Here is a 24,467-nt window from a genome sequence, read left to right on the forward strand (position 1 = left end):
CCACAGAAGGCAGGACTCTGTATCTGAGGCACTCAATGCTCTCAGTACCCAGAAGAGTCTCCAGATCACAGGACAGACAGACGTGTAGGAAACCAAAAGTAAAGGCCAACAGAGCTAGGCTGTAGGTAACCAGATGGCGCTGGAGAATTCTCTACAACCGCTGCAGCATAAGCACCAGAAGAACTCGGTGTCCGAAACAACAACAGCGGCCTCAGTTCAGGTGTGCGGATCTGCCCACCACCTCCAACACACACACACGAGCATGCACACGCACACACACATACAGGCCCTCACTCAGGAGGCCTAAGATACGTACCTCTGCCAAGTGACTGAGCTGAGACCGTCAGTCCACCCACTCAGTCACACTTAGAAACAGGTTCTCCAGTGTGAGGCTAAAGGTCGACCTTGGGCAACTGAGTGTGGCACAGCGCATGCTAATTTGTTTGCAACAGAGCGGGCAGGAAGAGCAGAGCAAAGGGAAGGAGGAGGGACCTGCCGAAAGCCTCCTCCAAAATGCCCAGAGCAAAGCAGATGGTCTCATGCTGGTGACGTGGCTGCCTCAGTGTGGGCAAGCATGCCCTGGAAATGCCCATGCATCGATGCAACCGGCTATTGATACATTTCCCTGGATGCCATCCTGTCGCTAGGTGAGAGGTGATGCATGGCTGGTTATGGGTGATGAAAATGTCCAGCAACCGGGCAGTGGTGGGTGTGCAGCATTTTAAAGGCACTAACGGCATAGAATTAAGGGTTGAGGCTGTAGCTCAATGGTAGAGTGTTTGCCTAGCATCCATGAGGCCTTAGGTTTAATCCTCAGAACTGCCAGTTTAAGGCGAGGAGGGGGGGTAGTAAAGAATGATATTCTTTAAAAGTGTTCATTGACAAATGTTGTGTGTATCTTAACACAATTTGTAAAAAAAAACTTGTTCAAAGATGATAATGCGACACTATACATGCAAATAGAATAGCTAGAATACAATGGCAAATAAGGGGTGGGGAGACCTCACGCTCAGGGGCAAAAAGAAGACAGGGGATCCCAGAGCAAGTTGGCTAGTAAGACTAGCCGTATCAGTGAGCTCTGGGCTTGACTGAGAGACCTGCCTCAATAAAGAAGGTGGAAGAGCAACAGAGGACGATTCCTTACATCAGCCTTGGGCCTCCACATGAACGTGGACGTATGAGCAAGAGCACCTATACACACGTGTGCCCACACACACAAACATGCAAATACACACAAATATACACTACATCATACATACACAAATACACACCGTAACCCTCTCTTCTTTCCCCTCTCCCCCCCAACCGTGCACACACACACACAGGAGCGGAGAGGGCATGAAGAAGTTACACACTGGCCATGGAAGTGCGAGATAACAATGGCTTTGACAGCAGTGTAGAATCTACTTAACATCTTCACTGCGGTCTACACTCAAGACAGGTGGGCTCGTGATAAACATATCAGACCCAGTTAAGCTATGTGGGTCTGGTTTGGTCGAGGGAGCCTAGCTCTGTCCAATTATGAGAGAATCTGAAATCAAAGCTAAAGGTGACTCCACGATACGGAAACAGCTCTGCTCATTGACACCCCCCCCCGGCCCACAAGAGCCCCTTCTGACCCAGGCAAGCAGGGTCTCCCCCCACACTACAAGCAAGCAAGCCTCAGCCCACATCACCCTGTCCCTGGATTAAGTTCAAGTTTCCACTGCCTAGAGACGATGTTAGATCCCACAGACCACAGGCTTGGTTCCCAAAAAGCCCCCTCAACTCCAGAAACCAGCAACCCCCGAGTCCTACCTGTGCTTCTGGCTGAGGGCCTGTGAACCTGGGTCCCCACAGTCCACTTTGTGGGTTCGACAAATCTGCCTGAACAGCTGACAGAACTCACAGGAACGCACCTTGGCTTATGCCAGACAGATGGAGCTACACACAGAGCAAGCTCAGCGGTGGCCTCATGCTGTGCCTTCAGTGCCACCAGCCCGGAACCTCCTGTCCCCAGCTACCAGGAGGTGTGGAAACACGGACAGGACACCGGTCTGCTAGGATTACTCAACCTTTGCTCCCCGAGGCCGAGGGCGGAGTCCCTCATGAAAGAGGGTATCCCTTCTACTGTCCACCAGGTACAGGATGGAGAGGCTCTGGTCACAGGTGAGGAGCTGGGCTGGGGGTGCCCGGGGAAGGCCAATGCACTTGCTGCCAAGCCTGTCGCCGGAACTCAATCCCCAGACCCACACTGCGGAAGAAGCCTGGCTGCCTGCAGTGTCCTCTGGCCTCCACTCACAGGCACGCACACATCTGCACATGCACACATGCATAAACCCAAGAAATACACAGTACATCGTACACATGTATAATAAATTCATTTTTAAAAGAAGAGAAGGTGGCTCACTTCAGAGAGCAGCAGGCAGAGGCGATGCTGCGGGAGCCCTCGTGAAGGAGGGCATCCGAAGGCTCAGGAAGGAGAAGTCAGATGATCCACAGGTGATTATGTGCATTATAAACAAAGGGACATTTGGTGCATGTGTGTGAGTCTGTGTGGCTAGACTTGAATTCCCAATGCAGCCAAAGCTGATCATGAACTCCTGCTGCTACCTTGGCATGTTGGGATAGCAGGTGTGGGTCATCACGTCTGGTTCATGCGAGACACTGACCCCAGCTACTTCCGTGTGCTGGGCGAGCACACACTCCAGCCACGGGCTGCATGCTTGTGAAGTGGGCTGTCGTATTAAATATAAAAACTGCTCTACACTAAGTTAAGGTTCTGAAGAATTCTGCAAAATCTTGAGGACATTTCTCTCACGTTTTTTGGTTTAATTATGCAGGACTAAGAGCGGCCCTGGGAATCATCATAAGAATTTTGAATGCATTGCTGGCTGGGTGGAGGGTATACATCTGGAGTTCCAGCACTTGGGAAACTGAGGCAGAAGGCTGCTAAGTCTACACCACCTGTGTACCACCCTGTCTCCCTGGAAAGGACGCTCACTGGTGACTCCTGAGCTATGTATGGGAAGATGGCTTGAAAGCCAGGGATACTGGGGTCAAGTGTCACGAAACAAAGAGATGAGCTCAGCAGTAGGAGCCCTTCACTAAGTGGCCAGAAAGCACAGACATGCTGTAAGCAGCGAATGCATCCCATCCCTCTGCTTTCCTTTCTGGGCTGGGCTGCACTGCGAAATCACCTGCCGAGAAAGCACACCACCATCCACAGAGTCCACAGTCCCTAAGAGCAATGCCTGAGGGAGAGGAGAATCTCAGCTGCTGCCCAGACAGGTTTGACAGCAGCCTGCAGCAGGACTTCCCAGGGCAGTCTAGGATAAGAGCACATTTCCCAACAGAGCTGCCAGTTTGCTGTCTGTCTATTTTGAGACATGGTCTTACTATGAAGCCCTGGCTGGCTTGGAACTCAATATGTAGACTCCTTGAACTCACAGAGATCCTCCTGCCTCTACCTCCTAAGTGCTGGAATTAAAGACATGTGCCACCATGCTTGAGTAGCCACGCTTTTTATCTGCCTGCCTGTCTCTCTATCTACCCATTATCTATTTATCCATCTATTTATCTCTGTCTGTCCGTCCGTCCATCCATCCATCTAACTGGGGGCACAGTTTGACCCACAGCACCAACAAAAGTTACTTTATTAGATTATATTGTAAGTGACTCATACTTTGGTCACAGAATTGGGAGAGACAAAGACTGAGGCAGTAGAGTTGGCAGGTGCATCGGCCCAAGACGCTAGGGTTCTTCTGCAGTCTTGGTCCTGCTGGGGTATCATCTAGTATCCACCGATCAGTCAATCTAACACACCATCATCTATCCATCTATTGTCTAACAACCAATCAGTCAATCTAACACACCATCATCTATTGTCTAACAACCAACCAGTCAATCTAATACACCATCATCTATCCATCCATCTATTGTCTAACAACCAATCAGTCAATCCAGCATACCATCATCTATCTGTGTATTATCTACCGATCAGTCAATCCATCACACTATCATCGATCTACTTGTCATCTCTCTGCGCTTTAATATCAGTAACGCAGACAAGGGCTTCATTCACACTTCTGGCCCTGCTCTTGATGTCTGCATCGGTGCCCATCCATTCCCTTCCACATCCTCATTCTCTGTCATGAGACAGAATCACGAAGCCAAGGACCTCACGTCCTTCCTTCCAGTTCTAGACCCTTCAGACTCATCCCAGCTTCCCTCCCACCGAGGAGGGGACCGGCGCAGCACTGGGCCCATGAGACCCACATGTGACAAGGCAGCTGGGACCTCCCAGGCCACCCTGGGTCCTGGAACAGCTACACACCCAAGGACAACTTGGAATTCTTGATAGTCCCACCTTGGCCTTTTACACAGCTGAGATTATCAACGTGGGTCACCACTCCCAGTCCCTGTACTGTTCTGTTTTTACATAAGGTATCATGTATGCTAGGCAGCCGTGACCTCCCGAGACTCCTGTCTCTGCCTGCTGAGATGGCAAGCCTGTGCTAACATAGCTGCTATCTAAAAGACATTTAAAGGAAGCCCTGTCCCTTGGGGCTCTACTTGAAGAGAGGTGCCTGGTGTGGACTGGCCATTGACTTTTGGAAGACCTGCCTTCCTGTGACCCTGATATCTGTGTGTGTGTGTCCGGAACCGCTGCAGCTCCAAGAGGAAGGCTGCCTGCCCTATCTGTATGCATTCTGGCTACCATGTCGTATGACTCCTGTACACCCGAGTGTCCAGTCTGTAGACTGCACACATTCTTCAGGAACAATAAACACCACTGTGGTGAAGCTTAACTCTGCACGCTCACATTGATCAGTTTTCCTGCCTGTGTTACTGGGGGTGGGATTCGGGGTCCCTGCATGCTGGGCATCCCCAGCCCCCACTTACTTCCCTCATAGTTCTGCTCCAGCTTCCCCATCTCAAGAGTATTAAAATATTCAGAAATATTTTCTTCCAGAATTGTGATGGTTTCCTTTTCTATCCATTCTATCTTCACACTGTCTGAATCTCATGGGGCCTGAAGGAATTCAACAGAGGACCAACTATGCTTTCCAGAATAAGGTCAGTGCCACTGTGTGCAAGTGTTTATGGAACATCGCTGTGTGCAAGCGTTTATAGAACACCACTGTGTACAAGTGTTTATGGAACACCACTGTGTGCAAGCACTTATGGAATGCCACTGTGTGCAAGCATTTATGGAACATCGCTGTGTGCAAGTGTTTATGGAACACCACTGTGTGCAAGCACTTATGGAATGCCACTGTGTGCAAGCATTTATGGAACATCGCTGTGTGCAAGTGTTTATGGAACGCCACTGTGTACGAGCGTTTAGAGAATGCCACTGTGTGCACCTGCACTACTGCCTCACTGGATCCCACAACAGTTCTAAGACTCAAAATTCTTTCCTTAATTTTTAATCTACTTATTTTATGTGTATGGGTGTTTTGACTGTGTGTGTATTGTAGAGGCATTTCAATTGTATTTTAATAAATAAAATTTGCCTGAAGACCAGAGAGTAAGACAGCCACTGGTCAGCCTTAGAGACCAGGTAGTGGTGACACACACCTTTAATCACAGTAGCCATACTAGTTGCCATAGAAACTGGTCGGTACACACCTTTAATCTCAGCCCCAGAGAGGATTATAAAAACAGAAGAGACAGCTCTCAAACACAGTCTCGTTCTGAGATTCCTGGAGGCAGGCTCGCCATTTCAGACTGAGCTCGAGGTAAGAGTCACTGGCTGGCTGCTTTGCTTTTCGGATCTTCAGTTGAACCCCAATTTCTCTCTGAGTTTTTATTAATCATGATTCAGTGTGTCACATGGATACCTGATGCCATGGAGGCAGAAAAGGGAGTCAGATTCCCTGGAACAGCTGGCGGTGAGCTGCCATGTAGGTGCTGGAAACTGAACCCAGGTCCTCTGGAAGAACAGCCAGTGCTCTTTAGCCACAGAGCCATGTCTCCAGCCCTAAGAGTAAAGATTCTTGCTGTCCCCTGTAACACAGCAGAATACACTAGCACAGGTCACACAACCAGGAGGCAGCTGACCCAAGCTTCCCAACAGAGGCTGGTCCCAGAGAGCACCTTTCTCCTCCCTACCAACACCCCGCTGTTGGGGACTGCAGCTGCTCTGTGCACGAGACCCTGATGGCAGGGGAGTGGGTTCTGATGAGTCTGCAGCTGAAAGACCCCGAGAACTGGGGCGTGGCCAGAGCCCTAATATAAGCTGCCCCTGAGCACAATAAAGTGGTCATTCTTGGCATTCTTGTCTCAAGGATGTCCGTGAGGCCCTGTCTTTCTTTCTGTCTCTGTCTGTGTGTGTGTGTGTTTAAATTTTCAGCCTAGTTCCCGAGGCGAGTAGAGCGCGGAATGGAACTGGTGTAGTTTTTTTTTTTAAAAAAAAGATCTGCTACTCTTTTTTATTTATTTATTTATTATGTATACAATATTCTGTCTGTATGCCTGAAGGACAGATGAGGGCGCCAGACGTCTTTACAGATGGTTGTGAGCCACCATGTGGTTGCTGGGAATTGAACTCAGGACCTTTGGAAGAGCAGGCAATGCTCTTAACCACTGAGCCATCTCTCTAGCCCCGAACTGGTGTAGTTTTACAAGTGGAGGCCCTCGGCGAGATCGCCCTCTGGAATGGTGAGGGTGGGTTAAAGATGGGTATATGAGTTATGTGTGTCTGAGTAAGTCTTTAAAGAGACAGAGGGTAGACAGATTATAAACCACAAACGGATGGAATGTGCACGGAGAATTTAAATTATGTATATTGTGTTTTCTTTTAATTTTTTGACTGGAGAAAGACATTTGAGTCTGGGAACTGCTGAAAAAGGTATCTTGACTTTAAAATATGGGTCTAAGGATATGCTGCTTTGGAAAAGAGGTTCTGCTTTTGTTTCCATGGGAGATGAGAGCCTGTGGAATCATTCAAGCTAAAGTGGTTTAATTTACCAAGACCCCCTGAAATGTCACAGTGAAAACCACCAAAGAAACTTCACCCAACTGTCAGCAAGGAGTTTACAGAGAGACCGACACCCAAATTCCCTAAATGATTGTTTACTGTTGGAAGTGGGGCTCGGAAGTGGAGGGAGCTTCCATGATTCCCAAGAGCGAGCCTGCTTCCGGGAGTCCCACAGCCCCTGTCTCCTCCCTACCATCACCTTGCTGTCTGTCTCACTGAAGCCTTGAGGCCATCAAGGCTTTAACTTTTTCCAAATGTCCAGGGTCTCTGGGTCTTTGAGAGTCCCTTACACAATACACACAGTTAAAGTCCCTCCGGTGCCATTGTGAGACTGTCTCCACCCAGGAGCCCCATAGTCACCTCTGACATGGTGGTTCTTGTGATGTTTCCTGGTGCCCCAGGTTATGGTGGCTGTGACCCTAAGTTTGTGAAGGCATGTCCCTTCTGGCACCTCAGCCTGTAGAGGTTGAATCCCTTGGCTGTCCTTTGCCTCATAAAATATGGCTTCCAGATTCCAGAACTCTCCCACACTATGGCCAGAATACAAGGTGCCAGCCAGGGTCCAAAGCAGCCTCCAGCTATGAATGGCTTCCACCACTTACCCATCATGCTTTGCAAGCACCATTATTATTTTCGTGAACAGGTCATGACTTGAAAGATGAAGAGACACTGATGCAGAAGGCTTATGTCATGCTTTGAACCCTGGTTGCAGTGGCCCAGCAGACAGCGCGATCTGCCCTCTGCCATCAAGTCCCGGAACCTCATAGAAGGGCTTCTTAGCCACCCACTTCCACCTCCAGAGCAAACCATGACCACAAGGCTTGCGTTCAGCCAATATGGCAGGAGAGATGGCCTACGGCTACAGATTGTGATTTGCTGGGGTTGGTGGGAGCTTTTGAAGCTTCATTACATACGGGTAGCCTTAAAAATGGAGCCATGGTTAAGATAATAAAACCAATGGCGAAAAGGAGCCTGGGGCCCGGAGGATGGCAGGGCCACACTGGCTCTGCCAGCCTCTTTCTGAACCGTGCGTGCGTGCGTGCGTGCGTGCGTGTGTATGCATATGTGGGCACAAGCTTATGGAGGCCAGAGGTAAACCTTAGGTGTCTTCTTCATTCATTCTTCTTATTTTTTTAGGACAGACCCTCTCCCTCTTCCCTGGCTCCCCGCAGGCTAAGCTAGCCCGCTGGTCAGCACTCTCCAAGGGTCTGCTTGCCTCTGACTTCCGAGCCAGGATTATAGGCAGAGACTAGCACCCCTGGAATTTTTATGTGGGTTCTCGGGGTCGAACCCAGGTCTGCTTGCTTAGGCAGCCCATCTCCCAACCTTCAGGTTCTTTTACTTCAGAGAAAAATAAGGGGTACCAGGTGAAGCTGCTGTTCAAAACCATCTAACTTCACTTTTGCTAACAGCCATTAAATAACTAGATGTGAACCGTGTTTCCCTAGCAAGCCAGAACAAAACAGAACAAGTATCTGCGAGGCACTTAACCATCCCAGCCCTCTTTACAGCGGTAATATGATAATGTGGGGTTTTAGGCCGAGTTTCCCATCCCCAAATCACTGAGGCTCTGTAGAGAATCCTCCAGACCTGGCATCTGTGGCATGAACAAAGCTTGTATGAGCAGGCTGAGACTGCTCAGTGGGTACAGCTGCCCGACATACGTGAAGACCTGCAGTGGGCCCAGTACCCATGCAATGGATGTGGTGGCCGTGTTGGCAAGTCCCTGCAATCCCAGCACCTGGGAGGTGGAGGAAGGGCGCTCAGGAGGCCTAGCTCATTCTGCACTGCATGGGGAACTGGAGGCCAGCCTGGGCTACAGAAGACCCTGCCACAAAGCAAAACAACTTCCTGGCATCTGGCAGAGTTCAGGCCCACCCACACCCTTTCCCGGCCTCTCCTCCAGTGTGAGCTTGACTGGGGGGACAATGGAAGTCAGCTACCATCAAGGGGTAAAGAGCTAAATTCCAAATTTGGAGACGTTTATCTTATTAATAGAACAAAACCCTGAGAGGCCGCAGCACAGTGTCCTCATCTGCTACACTGTTTACCTACATTTTACTACACTCTGCTGAACGAACCATGGCGGTATTTTCAAAACAGCGAGGTGAGGTCACCTGCACAGCAGGACACTCTCACACCCGACTTCGTGTAGCTGTAAACACAGAGACCCACAGAGTGAGCTGAATCTCCGTGACCTGAGTCCACGTTACTTAAACAGGCTTCAAAGCAACCTCAGAACATAGAACATGGCAGAGGAAGGCGTGTTACCAGCAGAACAGGAGGTTAGGAAGGGAGAGATTTTTGTTTCCTGCTTGCACATGTGCATGCGTATGGAGGACAGAGGCCACCTCAGCTGTCATTCCTGCATGCGCATGAGTGCGGAGGCCAGAGGACTCCTCAGCTAACATTCCTGTGAGCGCATGCGTGTGGAGGCCAGAGGACTCCTCAGCTGTCATTCCTGCGTGCGCATGCGTATGGAGGCCAGAGGACTCCTCAGCTGTCATCCCGCAGGAGCCGTCTGTCTTTTGTGAGACAGGGTCTCCCGCTGACCTGGAACTCTCCCGAGCAGGCTAGGCTGGCAAGCCAGGGAACACCAGGAAACTGCCGTCTCTGCTTTCCCTGCACCAAGACAGCAAGTGTGCGCCACATGCCCAGCCTTTGGGTCTGGAGACCACACTTAGGTCCTTGTCCTCACTGCAACGCTCTGCCAGTGACAAAGCCCACGTTCCCAGCCCTGGGCCAAATCTTGAAGTCACTGCTTAGCGCCACAGTCACTGTGTGGGACAAGAAAGCCATGATGCATACACCCAAACAGCCCCACTCAGCTCTGCCAGCCCAGGCAGACAGTCAACCCATCAGCCTTCAAAACAATACAGACAGCGGGCAATGGTGGCGTGTGCCTTTAATCCCAGCACTTGGGAGGCAAAGGCAGACGACTCTCTGTGAGTTCCAGGCCAGCCTGGTCTACAGAGTGAGTTCCAGGACAGCCAGGGCTACACAGAGAAACCCTGTCTCCAAAACCAAACAAACAGAATGATGCAGAGGAACTCAGAGGCCCTGAGAACACAGGCAGTATGCAGTTATCCTGCAGGGCAGATCTGGGGATGGCTAAAGGCTATGTAGTTTCTCTGTGGGGATGCTAAAAATACCCTAACACTCTGAAAGCAATGGGCCAATCCCAAAACATACTAAAAGCTACTCAATATTATACATCCCATGGATGGAGTGTCTGGATATAAACTGTACCTGTGTGAGAATTCCAACAAGGGGGGCGGAGCTTGCAAGGGCTACTTGGTGCACTTCCAGCTCTGCAGCAAGATTCCTGGGACAGAGCTGTGCTGGCCACAGAAATAAGGGTGGCTCGCCCTGAAGGCCAAGCTGCCACCTAGGCCAGCCGCATGCCATGCCAGGCAGCTTCCCAAATGCCTGTGTCATGGTTCTGCAGAGGGTGCGGGGAGCCAGGTGAGGCACACCTGAGGACAAAGTGCTCGGTCATCTTGTCATCAGGCACGTGGCTGTGGCTTCAGCGTTGAATGGGTGGGGCTAGACCCTCATCTGGCTCCAACACAGATTTCCCTCTTGTTAAGTGTGGGGTCTGGGATGGTTCATTTGGCCAGGCTGACTGGGTTAGCAGAGCCTGGAGCATCAGTGTTGCCTTCCTACGGTACCTCAGTAAGGATGTTTTCAGAAAGGATGAACTCAGGGGGAATGATCCACCCTGAATGCAGGCAGCACTATCCCACCAGGAAGGGTCCTGGGCTCAGTAAACAGGAACAGAAGAAAGCCAGCTGGGCGCCTGAGCCAGCGAAGGTGAACAACCAGCCACGCGCCTCCAACGCCACCACCATGCCCTCCTGACCGCAACAGACTACACCTCACAAACTGTGAGCCAGAACAGACTCTTCCTCCCCGTCAGACTACTGTTGTCTGGTATTTGGACACAGAAAAGGAGTGGGTGCCAGGGGCAGGTGTTCTGTTCACAGGCCAAGCTGGGGTCTGCAAGCCACTGCTCCCCCCGGGAATCCAGCCTACTCTGACAGCCAGCGGCAGACGCACCTCGAATGTTTGTCCTCTGCTAACCCCAGCTCGAGGCCGTCAAAGCTGTGCCCTCTTCATTTCTCCCAGCTTCTCCGGCCCAGCAGAACTGAGAGAGGAAAGGGCTTGAAGGTGTCTGTCCCTGGGAAAGGAAACCAGGCTTCGTGTTGTTCACAGCCTCCCTCCGCCCCCTACCCCGCTGGGCTATTCTCATTCGCTGCAGGGAAGCACCACACCACACATGACACATCATGCATGGCCCATGTACATCCGTGCATGGCCCGTGTACATCCGTGCAATGGCCCGTGTACATCCGTGCAATGGCCCGTGTACATCCGTGCATGGCCCGTGTACATCCGTGCAATGGCCCATGTACATCTGTGCGTGGCCCGTGTACATCCGTGCAATGGCCCGTGTACATCCGTGCAATGGCCCGTGTACATCCGTGCATGGCCCGTGTACATCCGTGCATGGCCCGTGTAAGCATGCTTCTGTGACCCAGGGTGTCCTGAGTGAACAGATCCTAAACTGATCACCAACACGAGCACGGAAGAAATGTCAGAGTTTCTGGAACTGGGGAGGCATCAGTCAGCACTTCTACAGTGACACCCAGAAATTCAGAGACACGCAGAGCACACCACCAATACACATGGGAAAGTCTGGGCCATGATAGAACCAGGGTCGCCACCATCCTTCCCAGGGAACGTAAGCAAGAAACACGAGGTCGTTTGACTTTGTCATCCTCCTTCCCAGAACCGACTTCCAGAATGGGCTCCAGCACCCGGAATGTCCAGGAGGCCAGTCCGAGAAGGGGTGTAAGGAAGGTTCCCTGCATTCCGCACACCTACGGTCACTGCCACACAACAGACCCATTCTTGGAGAGTGTGGGAGATCAGGCTGCTGCTGTAGTGCTTCACGGATCCACTAGGTGGTGTTGCAGCATCACCCTTCCAGCCCCACGGGGCCATCGCATTCTGCAGCCTGACCGCCAATCACGGGCCTGGGAAGGAAGTGGGAACAGAAAACTTCCAGCCTGGCTACCAGGCATGTTTGGCTCTGTTCATGTCTCCTCTATGCACAAACCCCGAAAGGAAAGAAAACCAGCCTACCAACTATCCGGTTCAAAAGACACTTGGGCCAAATGTCTGTTTGCGGAGCCTATCAGCACACAGTGGCCTCCATTGCAAACACCTGTCAGAGTTCATGCTGGCATCCTGGCTCCTCTCAGCTCTTCTCTCCTGGACCCCTGCGCTAAACTTCTCCAGCGCACAGCCTTCCCCTCCTGCAGCTTCTCAGCCCTACAGGACCCTGCCATCTAGGCCACGCGGGCTCCTGGTTCTGCTGTGTCTTCCTCTGCCTTGCCCCTCTCTTGTCCTCTCCTCCTCTTCCACCCCCAGCCACGTCCAGTCCGCTGGCCACGCTCAGTCCACTACTTTCTCTCCCTGCTCTGGACTCTTCCCCCAGATGCCTCCGGCTGTATTCTCCTCCTATGATAAAAAAAAAAACTCCCTTCCACCACCTTGGAGGGGTCCTGTCCTCGCTTTACACACTAAGAGCTGTTAACACTGAGCCAAGGAATACAAACCAGAAGCGATGTCTGCAAGGTGGGCAGCCTTGGCAAAGCTGCCTTTTCATAGGCTCAGGCTTGTGGGAGGGGATGCAGGAAGGACCTGTCCTCGTGGACCCTGGGCTGGGGGGTGTGGCTCACTCACAGAGCACACACCAGTGCTCCAGAAAGCATGAGAAATAAGCCTGTCTGCCTGCCCTCCCTCCTGGGAGCTTAGTCTGCCCAGGTTCCTACGGAGGCTCCTGGGTCAGTCAAGCTGTGGCCCTGAGTGGCTGCTCCCTTGCTCTCTGTCTCATCTCATTGGTCCACAGAACACCTTATGCGCTAGAGGCTCTCATCGTGTTGCGGACCCAGATCCTGGGCTCCCTGGCATCTACTCATCCTTTTCAGTGGTGGTTCTCCACCAAGTCCAGTCAGTCAGCCAGGCTGCGGCCACCTGCACACCTGCCACCAAATAATCCCCACCTCAGTTCCTGGCCCTCCTGGCAGCAACAGGATCACATCTGGCCTCTGCCAGCCACACACTGACCAGGTCTGAAATCTGAACCTCCTTACGATAAGACTGTATCTCTCTTTCTCCCAGAATTCCACATCCAGCCCAAGTGTGGGACAATCTGCTCAGCCTTGGTTTGCAATGGATCCAGGCCTGATGATGACCTCACACCAGGGTATTTGCCAAGCTCCTAGGGGGCAAAAACCAAAAGTCTGGAGAAACCTGTTTGAATTTGCTTCCCTACTGCTGTGAGAAAACTCTACTTAAAAGCGATGTGCAGGAGGACAGGATTTAGTGGCTCACACTTCCACACTGCAGTCCCTCAGGGGAGAGAGGGCAGGAACCTGGAGGCAGAGGCTGAAACAGAGACCACGGAGGAGCACTGCCTCCTGGCTGCTGGCTGAGTTTTGTCCAGTTTGCTTTATAAACAATCCAGAATCATAGGCCCAGGGTGACTCTGTCTGAAGCGAGCTGCACCCTCCCTCGCCAGTCATTAATCATGAAAATGCCCCCACAGACTTGTCCACAGGCCAATCTGAGGCAGGCATTGCTCAACAAAGGCTGGTTCTTCCCAGATGACTCTAGTTTGTGTCAAACTGACAATAACAATAAGAGCAGCAACAACAAACAGAACAACGAACTCCTGTCCCCAAACCCTCCTTGAAAAGTGGGGCTCAGAGCCCTGGGATGCTGTGCCTGACCGCATTTTCTCAGAGAGCCAGGGTGGTGGGAAAGATGGATGGGGTGGGGAGTAGGAGGAAGATGAAGGAAAACAGGAAGGAGGGGCGGGAAGGGTGGGAAGGAGAAGGCAGGGGAGAGGGAGAGGAGGGAAGAGCTGGATACAAGGGCTGCCAGGGACCCTCTGTAAACAGTGCCCTGGCTGTTGCTGCAGTGGCCAATATAAAACCTTCACTAGTGTTGGCTGCTGTCTCTACACATCAGCAAAGGGCCAGGCACTGAACAGGCGCCATGGGAACCCCAAGGATGCCACCACCATAACTGCTCTGGAGAAAGGGAACCACCTAGGGTGGACAGCCTCAGCCACCACTTTAAACCGTCCAAGTTCCTAAGGCTGCAAGGCCCCTCCCGTGGGAACACTGACAGGCTGTTCCCACAGGAGGTGAGGCAGCTTCTTAGGGAAGATGCATGACAGCGCCCTGAAGGACAGACAATGTTCCCACATACATCGGACGAAGATCTCACAGAACCCTTAAAATCAATATGAAACAGGATCAGTCTGTGCACTCATTAAAAAGGCAGGGTTGCACAGATGAGTTTACCAGAGTAATTGCCGAACAAATACTGAAGAACTGAAGGGAGGGGGGAGGGGAGGGGTCACCAGAGCGGAAATCATTCTCTTATGGAGAAGCTTCTGTCCGGCCTCGCCTCAGCCCCGCCCAGCCCCTTTTCAGCCCCGCCCAGGTTCTTCTTGGCCCCGCCCAGTCCTCTTAGGGAACTACAGCCTGAGCTGCCTGCTCTCAGCAGGACCCTTGGGAAGAAGAGCTATCCCCCACAGAAGAACAACTTCTCACAGCAGGCGAGAGGAACCGAGGGCAGAGGACGGTTGTTACTGGGAGTTGTGCACAGCGTCACAGACAGGTGTGCTGATGAAGGACAAAGCCACCTATGCGACTCAGAACTCAAAGCAGCTGGTCTTGGGATCCAGGTTACGGTCCCCATGGAGGCAGGAGCTGGGAAAGGGCCTGCAAAGGGGTCTAGCGGCGGGGTCGTGTCTGAACAGCTTTGCCTGCCTTCCCTCCCCTGCGCGTCCCTTGCCTGCCCTCAGCTTCCCCACAGCCAGCAGCAGCCACCAGGGTTTCCTCTACGCCAAGCAGACCCACGGATAAACACAAAGGGGCAAGCAGATAGACAGACAATGAAGGGGCAGGCAGACACATGAGTAGACAGGAAGTGAGAGGGTGAACAGGTTAAATGTGGCTGTAACACTGAAGAAGCACACTGCGTGAGCGCTGACTGCACACGAAGCCTTCCTAGTCTGTACCGTATGTGTGAGCTCACTTCCTAGTCTGTACCGTATGTGAGAGCTCACTTCCTAGTCTGTACCCTATCTGTGAGCTCACTTCCTAGTCTGTACCGTATGTGTGAGCTCACTTCCTAGTCTGTACCGTATGTGAGAGCTCACTTCCTAGTCTGTACCGTATGTGTGAGCTCACTTCCTAGTCTGTACCGTATGTGTGAGCTCACTTCCTAGTCTGTACCGTATGTGTGAGCTCACTTCCTAGTCTGTACCGTATGTGTGAGCTCACTTCCTAGTCTGTACCGTATGTGTGAGCTCACTTCCTAGTCTGTATCCTATGTGTGAGCTCACTTCCTAGTCTGTACCGTATGTGTGAGCTCACTTCCTAGTCTGTACCGTATGTGTGAGCTCACTTCCTAGTCTGTACCGTATGTGAGAGCTCACTTCCTAGTCTGTACCGTATGTGTGAGCTCACTTCCTAGTCTGTACCGTTTGTGAGAGCTCACTTCCTAGTCTGTACCGTATGTGTGAGCTCACTTCCTAGTCTGTACCGTATGTGAGAGCTCACTTCCTAGTCTGTACCGTATGTGTGAGCTCACTTCCTAGTCTGTACCCGATGTGTGAGCTCACTTCCTAGTCTGTATCCTATGTGTGAGCTCACTTCCTAGTCTGTATCCTATGTGTGAGCTCACTTCCTAGTCTGTACCGTATGTGTGAGCTCACTTCCTAGTCTGTACCGTATGTGAGAGCTCACTTCCTAGTCTGTACCGTATGTGAGAGCTCACTTCCTAGTCTGTACCGTATGTGTGAACTCACTTCCTAGTCTGTACCGTATGTGAGAGCTCACTTCCTAGTCTGTACCGTATGTGTGAGCTCACTTCCTAGTCTGTACCGTATGTGAGAGCTCACTTCCTAGTCTGTACCGTATGTGAGAGCTCACTTCCTAGTCTGTACCGTATGTGTGAGCTCACTTCCTAGTCTGTACCGTATGTGTGAGCTCACTTCCTAGTCTGTACCGTATGTGTGAGCTCACTTCCTAGTCTGTACCGTATGTGTGAGCTCACTTCCTAGTCTGTATCCTATGTGTGAGCTCACTTCCTAGTCTGTACCCTATGTGTGAGCTCACTTCCTAGTCTGTACCGTATGTGTGAGCTCACTTCCTAGTCTGTACCGTATGTGTGAGCTCACTTCCTAGTCTGTACCGTATGTGTGAGCTCACTTCCTAGTCTGTACCGTATGTGTGAGCTCACTTCCTAGTCTGTATCGTATGTGAGAGCTCACTTCCTAGTCTGTACCGTATGTGAGAGCTCACTTCCTAGTCTGTACCGTATGTGTGAGCTCACTTCCTAGTCTGTACCCTATGTGTGAGCTCACTTCCTAGTCTGTACCGTATGTGTGAGCTCACTCAATGCCTTCAGCAGCAGACAAGCCAACGGTAAAGAAGGAGAAGGTTGTAAAGGTGTGCTGTCACAAAACTGAAGGGAGCCACTGCGCGAGCTACAGGCAGAACTGATCACAACCCAGAAAAGACGACCCTGCTGACGTCCACCAAAACTCAAGTCCAACCCCCAGCCATCCTGCTCGACATGAGGGACATTGCTGGGTGGAAGCAGGGATCTCCCAGACCTGGGGAACGGATGTGTGAAGCCGGAAGTAGCCTATGGAAGGGCTACTAGTGATGTCAGTAGTGGCTCTGGAGACAGCAAGGACCAGCTACGGACAAAGACTGTGCCGTGAGTTTGCTCGTGGGAAAAGGTCTCCAACACGGACAATGACTGCAAGCAGAAAAGGCAACAAGGTGCAGGTGGCAAGGTGTCCTGAGAAAGGGGGTGACAGCAGCGGTTCTCAACCTTCCCAATGTGCAACCCTTGAACACAGTTCGTCATGCTGTGGGGACCACAATCATAAAATTATTTTTGTTGCTACTTCATAATTTTGTTTCGTTGTGAATCATAATGTAATGGGCTGGAGAGATGGCTCAGAGGCTAAGAGCACTAGCTGCTCTTCCAGAGATCCTGAGTTCAGTTCCCCCCCAGCCAGAGGATGGCTCACAACCATCTACGGTGAGATCTGGTGCCCTCTTCTGACCCACAGGTGGACATGCAGGCAGAGTGCTGCATGCATAATAAATGAATCATAATGTAAGTAGTTTTGGAGACAGGTTTGCCAAAGGGGCTGTGACCCAGAGGTTGAGAACCGCTGGGCTCGAGGGTCGAGGGTCACATATCTGCTGTGGTGGGAACTCACTCCAAGTTGTAATCTGTTTCTGCTTTCCCACACTTTTCTAAGTGAGGCACCTCAGGGTGAGCTCCAGAAAGTGGGACTGGCTTCAGTGGAAGCACCCGATCTCGTTTACGTATAGACTGCCTATAGCGGAAGGGGAAGCAGCAGGTCTAAACGTATCCAACGACCAAGAGGTGGAAAAGCAGCTTGGTGAATTGCGGGTCTCCCTGTTGTCTAGGACAGAAAACACCCAGGGACTCCCGGTGGCTGGGGAAGGGAGTCCTGTGGTGCCCTGGGGGAGTCACTATATGTCACGACCTTCTTCCCAGGTCACTCAGGGTAGAGAAGACAGCAGAGCCCAAGGCAGCCAGCCTAGACTAAAGCCCGGTTTCACCGGGAATCTGCGTCTTTGCTCACACTCTGCACCTCAGCCTCTTCATCTGTGTACGGAGAGGATGTGAGACACACTGTATGACTGATGCCTGCAGGCCCTGGTGACCCTGGCCTGCCTGAGTGATGCCCATATGAAGGTGACCCAGTGACTTATGAGGCTCCAATAGAGAAACACGGAGAGTCTCCCTGCTCTAGCTCTGTGACGTGGTGCACCAACCCCCACCCCACCATTCCAGGCACAGGCCCCCAACAGCAAACCCCTGCGGAGCAGGAAAAACCAGGGGCCAGGGCTGACGTCCAGGCCCACCCAAATCTCCTCCATTATAACTTCTTGCTTGTTTGTCTCCCCAGATGGCTGGTTGGTGAAAGGCTGTAAAAGGTGACATGCTAATGAGGTCACTGACTATAGGAAGCCTGTCTCCAGGAACTGACACCAGCTGGGAGGCGGATACAAATGTGAAGAGCACCTGAAAGCTGCAACCCTAGTTACAGGCCAACGATCTGATTTCTGGGGTCACCGAGCGGGCTCAGAGCACCAAGGTGTCTGCTGCAAACCTGACAGCCTGAGTTCAAACCCCGGGACCCACACGGGCTGAAGAGAACTGACTCCCTGAGTTCAATCCCCGAGACCCACACGGGCTGACAAGAACTGACTCCCTGAGTTCAATCCCCGAGACCCACACGGGCTGACAAGAACTGACTCCCTGAGTTCAATCCCCGAGACCCACACGGGCTGACAAGAACTGACTCCCTGAGTTCAATCCCCGGGACCCACATGGGCTGACGAGAACTGACTCCCTGAGTTCAATCCCCAGGACCCACACGGGCTGACGAGAACTGACTCCCTGAGTTCAATCCCCGGGACCCACGCAGGGCTGACGAGAACTGACTCCCGCAGGCTGGCCTCTGTGCTCACGTGTTTATACACACATATATGCAGAAATACAAAAATGTAATTTAAAAACTTTTCTTTATATTGAAAACCCTGTATGGCCAGCACCTTGTCCATCACCCGAGGGCCAGAACAGGAGGCAGTGGCCCCGGACATCAGTATCCAGTCTTTGCAAAGATCCAGAAATCAGCACGAGACTCACAGAGAGATTTCTGTCCTCTGTTTCGTCTGCAGAACCTGACCACTGCTAGGCCAGAGCGACCCACGGAGGGAAATGGCCTAATTTATGGCTTTAGAAAATTCCCCACCCCGCCCCAAAGCGTGTGGCTTCTCGTTGAATCCTCAAGCAATAATTCCACTGTCCATTCTTCCCCTCATTCACGGCAAAGGAAGTATCATTTAGATGATAACTTTTCAAAGGGAACCACTAAAATTAAACTTCTGGAATTACTAAACAACACCTAAGCTCAATTAATAAACTGTGCAGGGAGGCCACAATGTTTGATTTGAGCAAGGGGGGGGGCGATTAGATGCCACTTTCAGTGAGTTAGGTTAGTGTTAAAGGGACAAGTTCCTTATGTGTCTGCTTCGGGGTAGGGGGCCAGATTGTGACTTTTGCTTTGTTTTGTTTTAATGTGTTCATGTGTATACATACATGTATGTACATGTTCCCATGTGGCCAGATGTCAGCCTGTGTCTTTTGCTCCCCATGCTGGCTTTTGAGACAGGGCCTCTCATTGGCCTGGGGCTCACCAATTCATTTAGATGAGCTGGCCAGCAAGCCCCAGGGATACTCTGTCTGCCTCCCCAGTGCTGAGAACACACGCATGCACCATCAGATGTGGTTTTTATATGTGGGTTCTAGGGCACAAACTCAAGCCCCGGTGCCCGCATGGCAAGCACTTTCCTGACTAAGCCATCCACCTCCGACACCAAGCGTGCTCTCCTTCAGGCAGGACAAATGCCAGAAGCTTCCCATCTCCGAGAAGTTCTTGCCAGTTTTCAGAGGTTTACAGCCACTCACACACAGCCATGCTCACCTCTGGGCTTTGAGCAGGACCATTTCTTACTGAGAAACCCCAGAAATTAACAGACACCCCAGCAAGAAGCTGGTCCTGGGCATCTGAGGGTTCCATGTATTGGCACCAGTAAGACTGTGTGGCTTTAATGGGTTAATATGATTTAAAGATCTACAAACTTGGAACTGTTGGTAAGGGACAAGAAGAGGTCACACCTTCCTAGAACTCCGCAGGATTTGGAGTGGGGGTAGGAAGCAAGATGGGTCATTCTGCTGTCAGACTTGAGTCTGATCCATTCAGGAAGTGAGAAGCCGCAGCAAGCAACAAGCCAGAGCAGGCCAGCTAAAGCTCTGTCAGGGGTGTGGGGACCACAATCACAGGGCCAAGCTTTGGGTAGAGAAGACACAAGAATGTGGGGGAAGGAGGGAAGAATGCTGAGGGGCTCTGTTCTTCACATTTGAAAAATCCCTTGCTAACCTAGGACACGAGCCCGGGCTCTAAGAAACTGCTGAAATGGAGAGGCTGAGGCAGGGTAATGTAAATTCAGGACCTGCTTGAGCTACCACAAGTTCAAGGTCAACCTGAAAGTATTATGAGACTCTGTCAGAAAATTAAAGTTTAAAAACGGGAGGGTGAACTAGGGACAGAACTCTGGAACTCCGTGGCAGAGCACCGGTCTAGAACACGTGATTCCGAGTAGTGAACAAAGAGGAAGAAGCCAGCAGTGGTGGCGCAGCCTTTAATCCCAGCACCTGGGAAGGAGGGAGGCAGGTGGATCTCCGTGAGTTTGAGACCAGCCTGGTCTACAGAGTGAGTTCCAGGACAATTGGGACTACACAGAGAAACTGTCTCAAAAAAAACAAAACAAAATAAGAGGAAGAGAAGGAGAAGGGAGAGGAAGAGAAAAAAGAAGAGAAGAAGGAAGAGGGTGGCAGATAGCACAGACCCTACTGGCCAGTAAAGACCCGGTCTGTATCTTGCACCTGGCTTGAATTGTCAGTCTCCCCTGAACACAGTAAAAGGGGTGAGGAGACAGGTAGCTTCCGGTGCCCCTCCTCTCCACTGGCCCACCATTTACCCTGGTGATCCCTCAAGCCAACAGCGCCTGACCAACAGCTCAGAGCAAGGGTGAAGCCATGTCCCCCTGCTCTTTCCTCTCGTCTGGCCATGCCACAAAGCACATTTATAGCGGACGCGCACATAAGCACACTTACCACATGAGTTTGTCCCAGCCAGTTTGTGGCAGAGTCCTGGCAGAGGCTCGGCCCTGGAGGGCTGCCTGAGCTGAAAGGCCAATGCCATGGGCAGACGCAAACTCCAAAGAGGACTCAAAGAAAGAGCGGTCCTCCATGCAAGCTTGGCCACGGCTCTGTGCCCTCCTCAGCAGTTTTCTGAGTTTGCTTGTTGGGGCAGAGCAGGAGATCCTGCACTGCCCAGAACGCGCGGTGGTTGTTACGTAACTCCAGCAGCCCAGGCACTCTATCACCTCCCCTTATAAAAAACCGTCCCAAACAGAAAAGGGCGCACCCACAACGCGACACCTCCAGGGCGGGGTGACTGGGGGAGCCGGGAGAGAAGGCTTGGTGACGGGCGGCTAGTTTTGCCTAAAATGTAGAGGAGAACAGAAAGCCACTGTTCTTCTCAGGACTCCCTGGGAAGCGAGGGTGGAGGCACGATGCCAGGCAGTGTCCCAGGGCTGTGCTTGGCAAAGCCCTCAGAATCTGCAAAGCGCACTCAGGCATATCAGGTCCCTGGGGAATGCGTTTGCATTTTATGTCTTTGTTGCACTGACCGCTTGATAGGACGTTCATGTGGCAGGAAGGGATGGCAGGGGCTGAGTGCCCGGCTCCTCAAATGCACCGTGGTGCCTGAATTGGCACGCTATGTATGGGGCCACTGCTGGGTGTCACGGGCACGAACTGTGGCTCTCAGTGGTCCCCTGGGGCTTGCTACAGGCATCCCAACAAAGGCCCTCGGGTTTCCACATCCCACAGGGCTGGAAGCTCCATAATCTCTCTCTGTCATCTCTTTGCCCTCAGCCGTCACGCTTCAAGAACATGAAACTGGTTGAGCAGGCTGAAGTTCCCAGGATTCTGTCAGCTCGGGTATTTGGAAGTGTTCTCGTCTCCCTCATCTTTTTTCCCTCCAAAGCATGGAGCAACGGTCCTCGACGTCCTCCCATGTGCCCTGTACCAACTTCTCCCTAACCCTCTGTCTCCGCAGCCAGCTTCCCTTCCTGGGTGTTAAAGAGCAGGGACCCCAGGACCCCTCCAGAAGCCACTTCCCCACTCAGGATGCAATTAGGGCTCGGAGCTGGACGCCATTCCCTCTCACTCAGGACTCAGACCCAAACAACCATCTCCAACTCGGGGCTCGGAGCTGGACAACAGTCCACTATGCTCAAGGACTTGAAAGGAGGTCCCACAAGGAGGCCCATGTCCCAGAGTGAGGAACACACGAAGCAGATGGACCAAAGGGGTCAAGGGGGGGATCCTATTTGAGGCCTTTAAAGCCAAGGTGAGGAACCTCCAGATGCTTAATGGAGTGAACGTCCCGTCCCGTTCCCCCACCCAACAATTGTTAGCTCTCACAGGAACCGGAGTAAGCTAGCTGAGCTGCCCTGTAGAGACAAGAGCATGGGCCTGGAGGTCTCACTGGGATTCTCCCAAGAAGGAGTTCCCAGCATGCTCCTGCACTGAGGAGAAAGATGGATCACATGGGGGTGTTTCTGGCACTGTGTCCTTCAGGTAGCCGACAGTGAGAGGTGGCTTGGGGGCACGGGGCGGGGGGCAGCATAAGTGCCACGCCAGAGGGGCCGGAGAGGAGTGCAGAAGCCCAGGACCCGGATGGAGCACACGCGTGCACCAAGAAGCCGCAGGGGTCTCTGTGCCCCTCAGGAGCCAGGCAACTCCTAACACACAGGAGGTTCTGTGTGTAACTCAGCTTATAACCAGGACAAAGGAATCAACCGGAAGCCAATGTGTACATGTGGAATATCCTGGGACATTATTTGCAAGTGGGGGGGCGGCAAAAAGCAAGACAAGACAAAATGAAAGCCAGGGCAAACTTCCCACAAGGCAGTGTCACTTGCTGCTGTGTGCGCGCCACAGGACCATGTCCATTCTCGACCTTGTCGGGGTGCTGGCCCCAAGTCCTAGCTCACAATTTCCCGGGCATATAGCTAGAGTACAAAGTGCCCACACTCAGACATCCTCAGTGGGCTCCTGCTCCTGGGACCCTGGACAACACCACAGTGAGAGCCTTGGCTGATGGTGTGAGCGCGCACCAAGGCACGCACAGTGTGGACCCCTTTCTGTACCCAGCAATGACACTGTGTGCCACCTCCATGACACCCACGCATGTCTGGAGAAGCAGAGTCCGACACAGAAGAGTGTGGGACCCAAGGACCCTGAGCACCCACGATGGCTGTGCATGGGGCTTGGGACCCAAGATGCTGTCTTCAGCCTCGGTGACATTCCTGTGACAGGCGACCCAAGCCTCCCTGCAATGGCTGGTTCATACTGTCATCCTGACAGGCTCCAGAGTCTCTAAGGAGACAACCTTCTGATTAGTCTGCCAGGGGTTTCTCAACCGGGTTAACTCAGGTGGGAAAACCAAACCTGAATGTGGGCAGTGCTACCCTATGGAATGGGATCCTGGTCCGAATAAAAAGGAAAAAGTGATGAACTGAACGCCGATATTCATTTCTCTCCTTACTGACTGTGGATGCAAAATGGCCTCACAATTCTGAGCTAAGCTTTCCAAACCGCTGTGGCCTGCACCCTCAAAACTGTGAGCCAAAACAAACCTTCCCTCCAGTGGCCTTCCTCAGTTACTTTGTTACAGCAACCAGAACAGTTACTAAAAGTTACTAACACACTCCCAGACCTGCTCCTGGAGCTGCATCCCTTTCCCAGGCTTGATGACAGAAGCCCCTCCTCCCGCCCCAGCATACCGGTGATGGTGCAGGCATCCCGGTACCCTCTGTAGCTGGGAGCATCTTCCGCAGCCTCGCTCACGTAGTACTCTTCAGGGATGCCAGGGCTGCAGGCTAGGACTGCATGGCTGCAAGCCTCAGAGGTGGGCGCGGAGCTGGCCGAGGTGTCGTCGTGCAGGTCTGTGGAGTCCAGCTTGGCAGGTTTCAAGGGGAGGTGCCCACTGCCATCGAGGGCCCCGCTGCCGTGGTCGGGAGCAGTCGGGCAGATGGCCCCCGGGTGCTTCAGTGTACCAGTAGGGGTGGCTCACTGAGAATCTGTGGAGCGATCCAGAGAAGGCACTGTTACGTGAAGTCTGTGACTGCATCCAGACAAAATGTTTAAAATCAAGGCAGATGTGATAAGCACTGTAGAAACGGCTCACGAGCTAACCAAGCCCCAGTCCAGATCAACAGAGAGCACAGGCTTTGTATACTTCATACAACTCCGCCTTGGGCAGTACTAGGAAATAAAACCACCTCAGCCAGGAGGACGGCGGCCATCCTGAAAGGGAGATGCTACGGTATGTACCAAGTCACGGTGGGAAGAGCATCGAGTGTACATTCTGAGGAAGGCACAAGCTGCTACGAGATGCCGCGTGGTACGGTAATCTGTGTATTCTGCTCTATATGACAAGATGGTTCTCTGAACTATTCTAAACACAGTTTAATGAAGGACTTCAAGTCTGGCGGCCACCTTACGCTCCAGTGAGAGATTAGTGGACTCCTTTGAGAACCTGGTAACTCTAGACCTTATTTCTAAAAAAACAAAAACCACAGGAGGCCCATTCACAGGCTCCTGGTGAGAGCCAAGGACAATGGGTTAAGACCGTGGCAAGGATGACCCCTTCTCCAGAGGCCAGGGCACCAACATCAGTGCCATCAGACAGCTCGGACCATCCCTGAAATCGGACAACAGGAGGGAAA

The 24,467-nt window shown here is 52.2% G+C and overlaps 1 protein-coding gene across 9 annotated transcripts in view; it reads right to left on the reverse strand.

Annotated features, from left to right (window-relative positions):
• Positions 1-24,467, reverse strand: part of Trak1 (trafficking kinesin protein 1) — a 179,602-nt gene that overhangs the window by 90,519 nt on the left and 64,616 nt on the right. For 6 of the 9 annotated variants that reach the window (XM_075964124.1, XM_075964120.1, XM_075964125.1 and 3 more), the window contains one exon: positions 23,523-23,819. The gene's annotated coding sequence lies outside the window, so the exon portion shown is untranslated. Of the gene's footprint in view, positions 1-316; positions 520-23,522; positions 23,820-24,467 lie in introns of those variants that run through there. The other 3 variants (XM_075964128.1, XM_075964122.1, XM_075964126.1) reach the window with 2 other exon arrangements.

This window comes from Microtus pennsylvanicus, chromosome 3, assembly GCF_037038515.1.
Source record: "Microtus pennsylvanicus isolate mMicPen1 chromosome 3, mMicPen1.hap1, whole genome shotgun sequence".
Classification (NCBI taxonomy): domain Eukaryota; kingdom Metazoa; phylum Chordata; class Mammalia; order Rodentia; family Cricetidae; genus Microtus; species Microtus pennsylvanicus.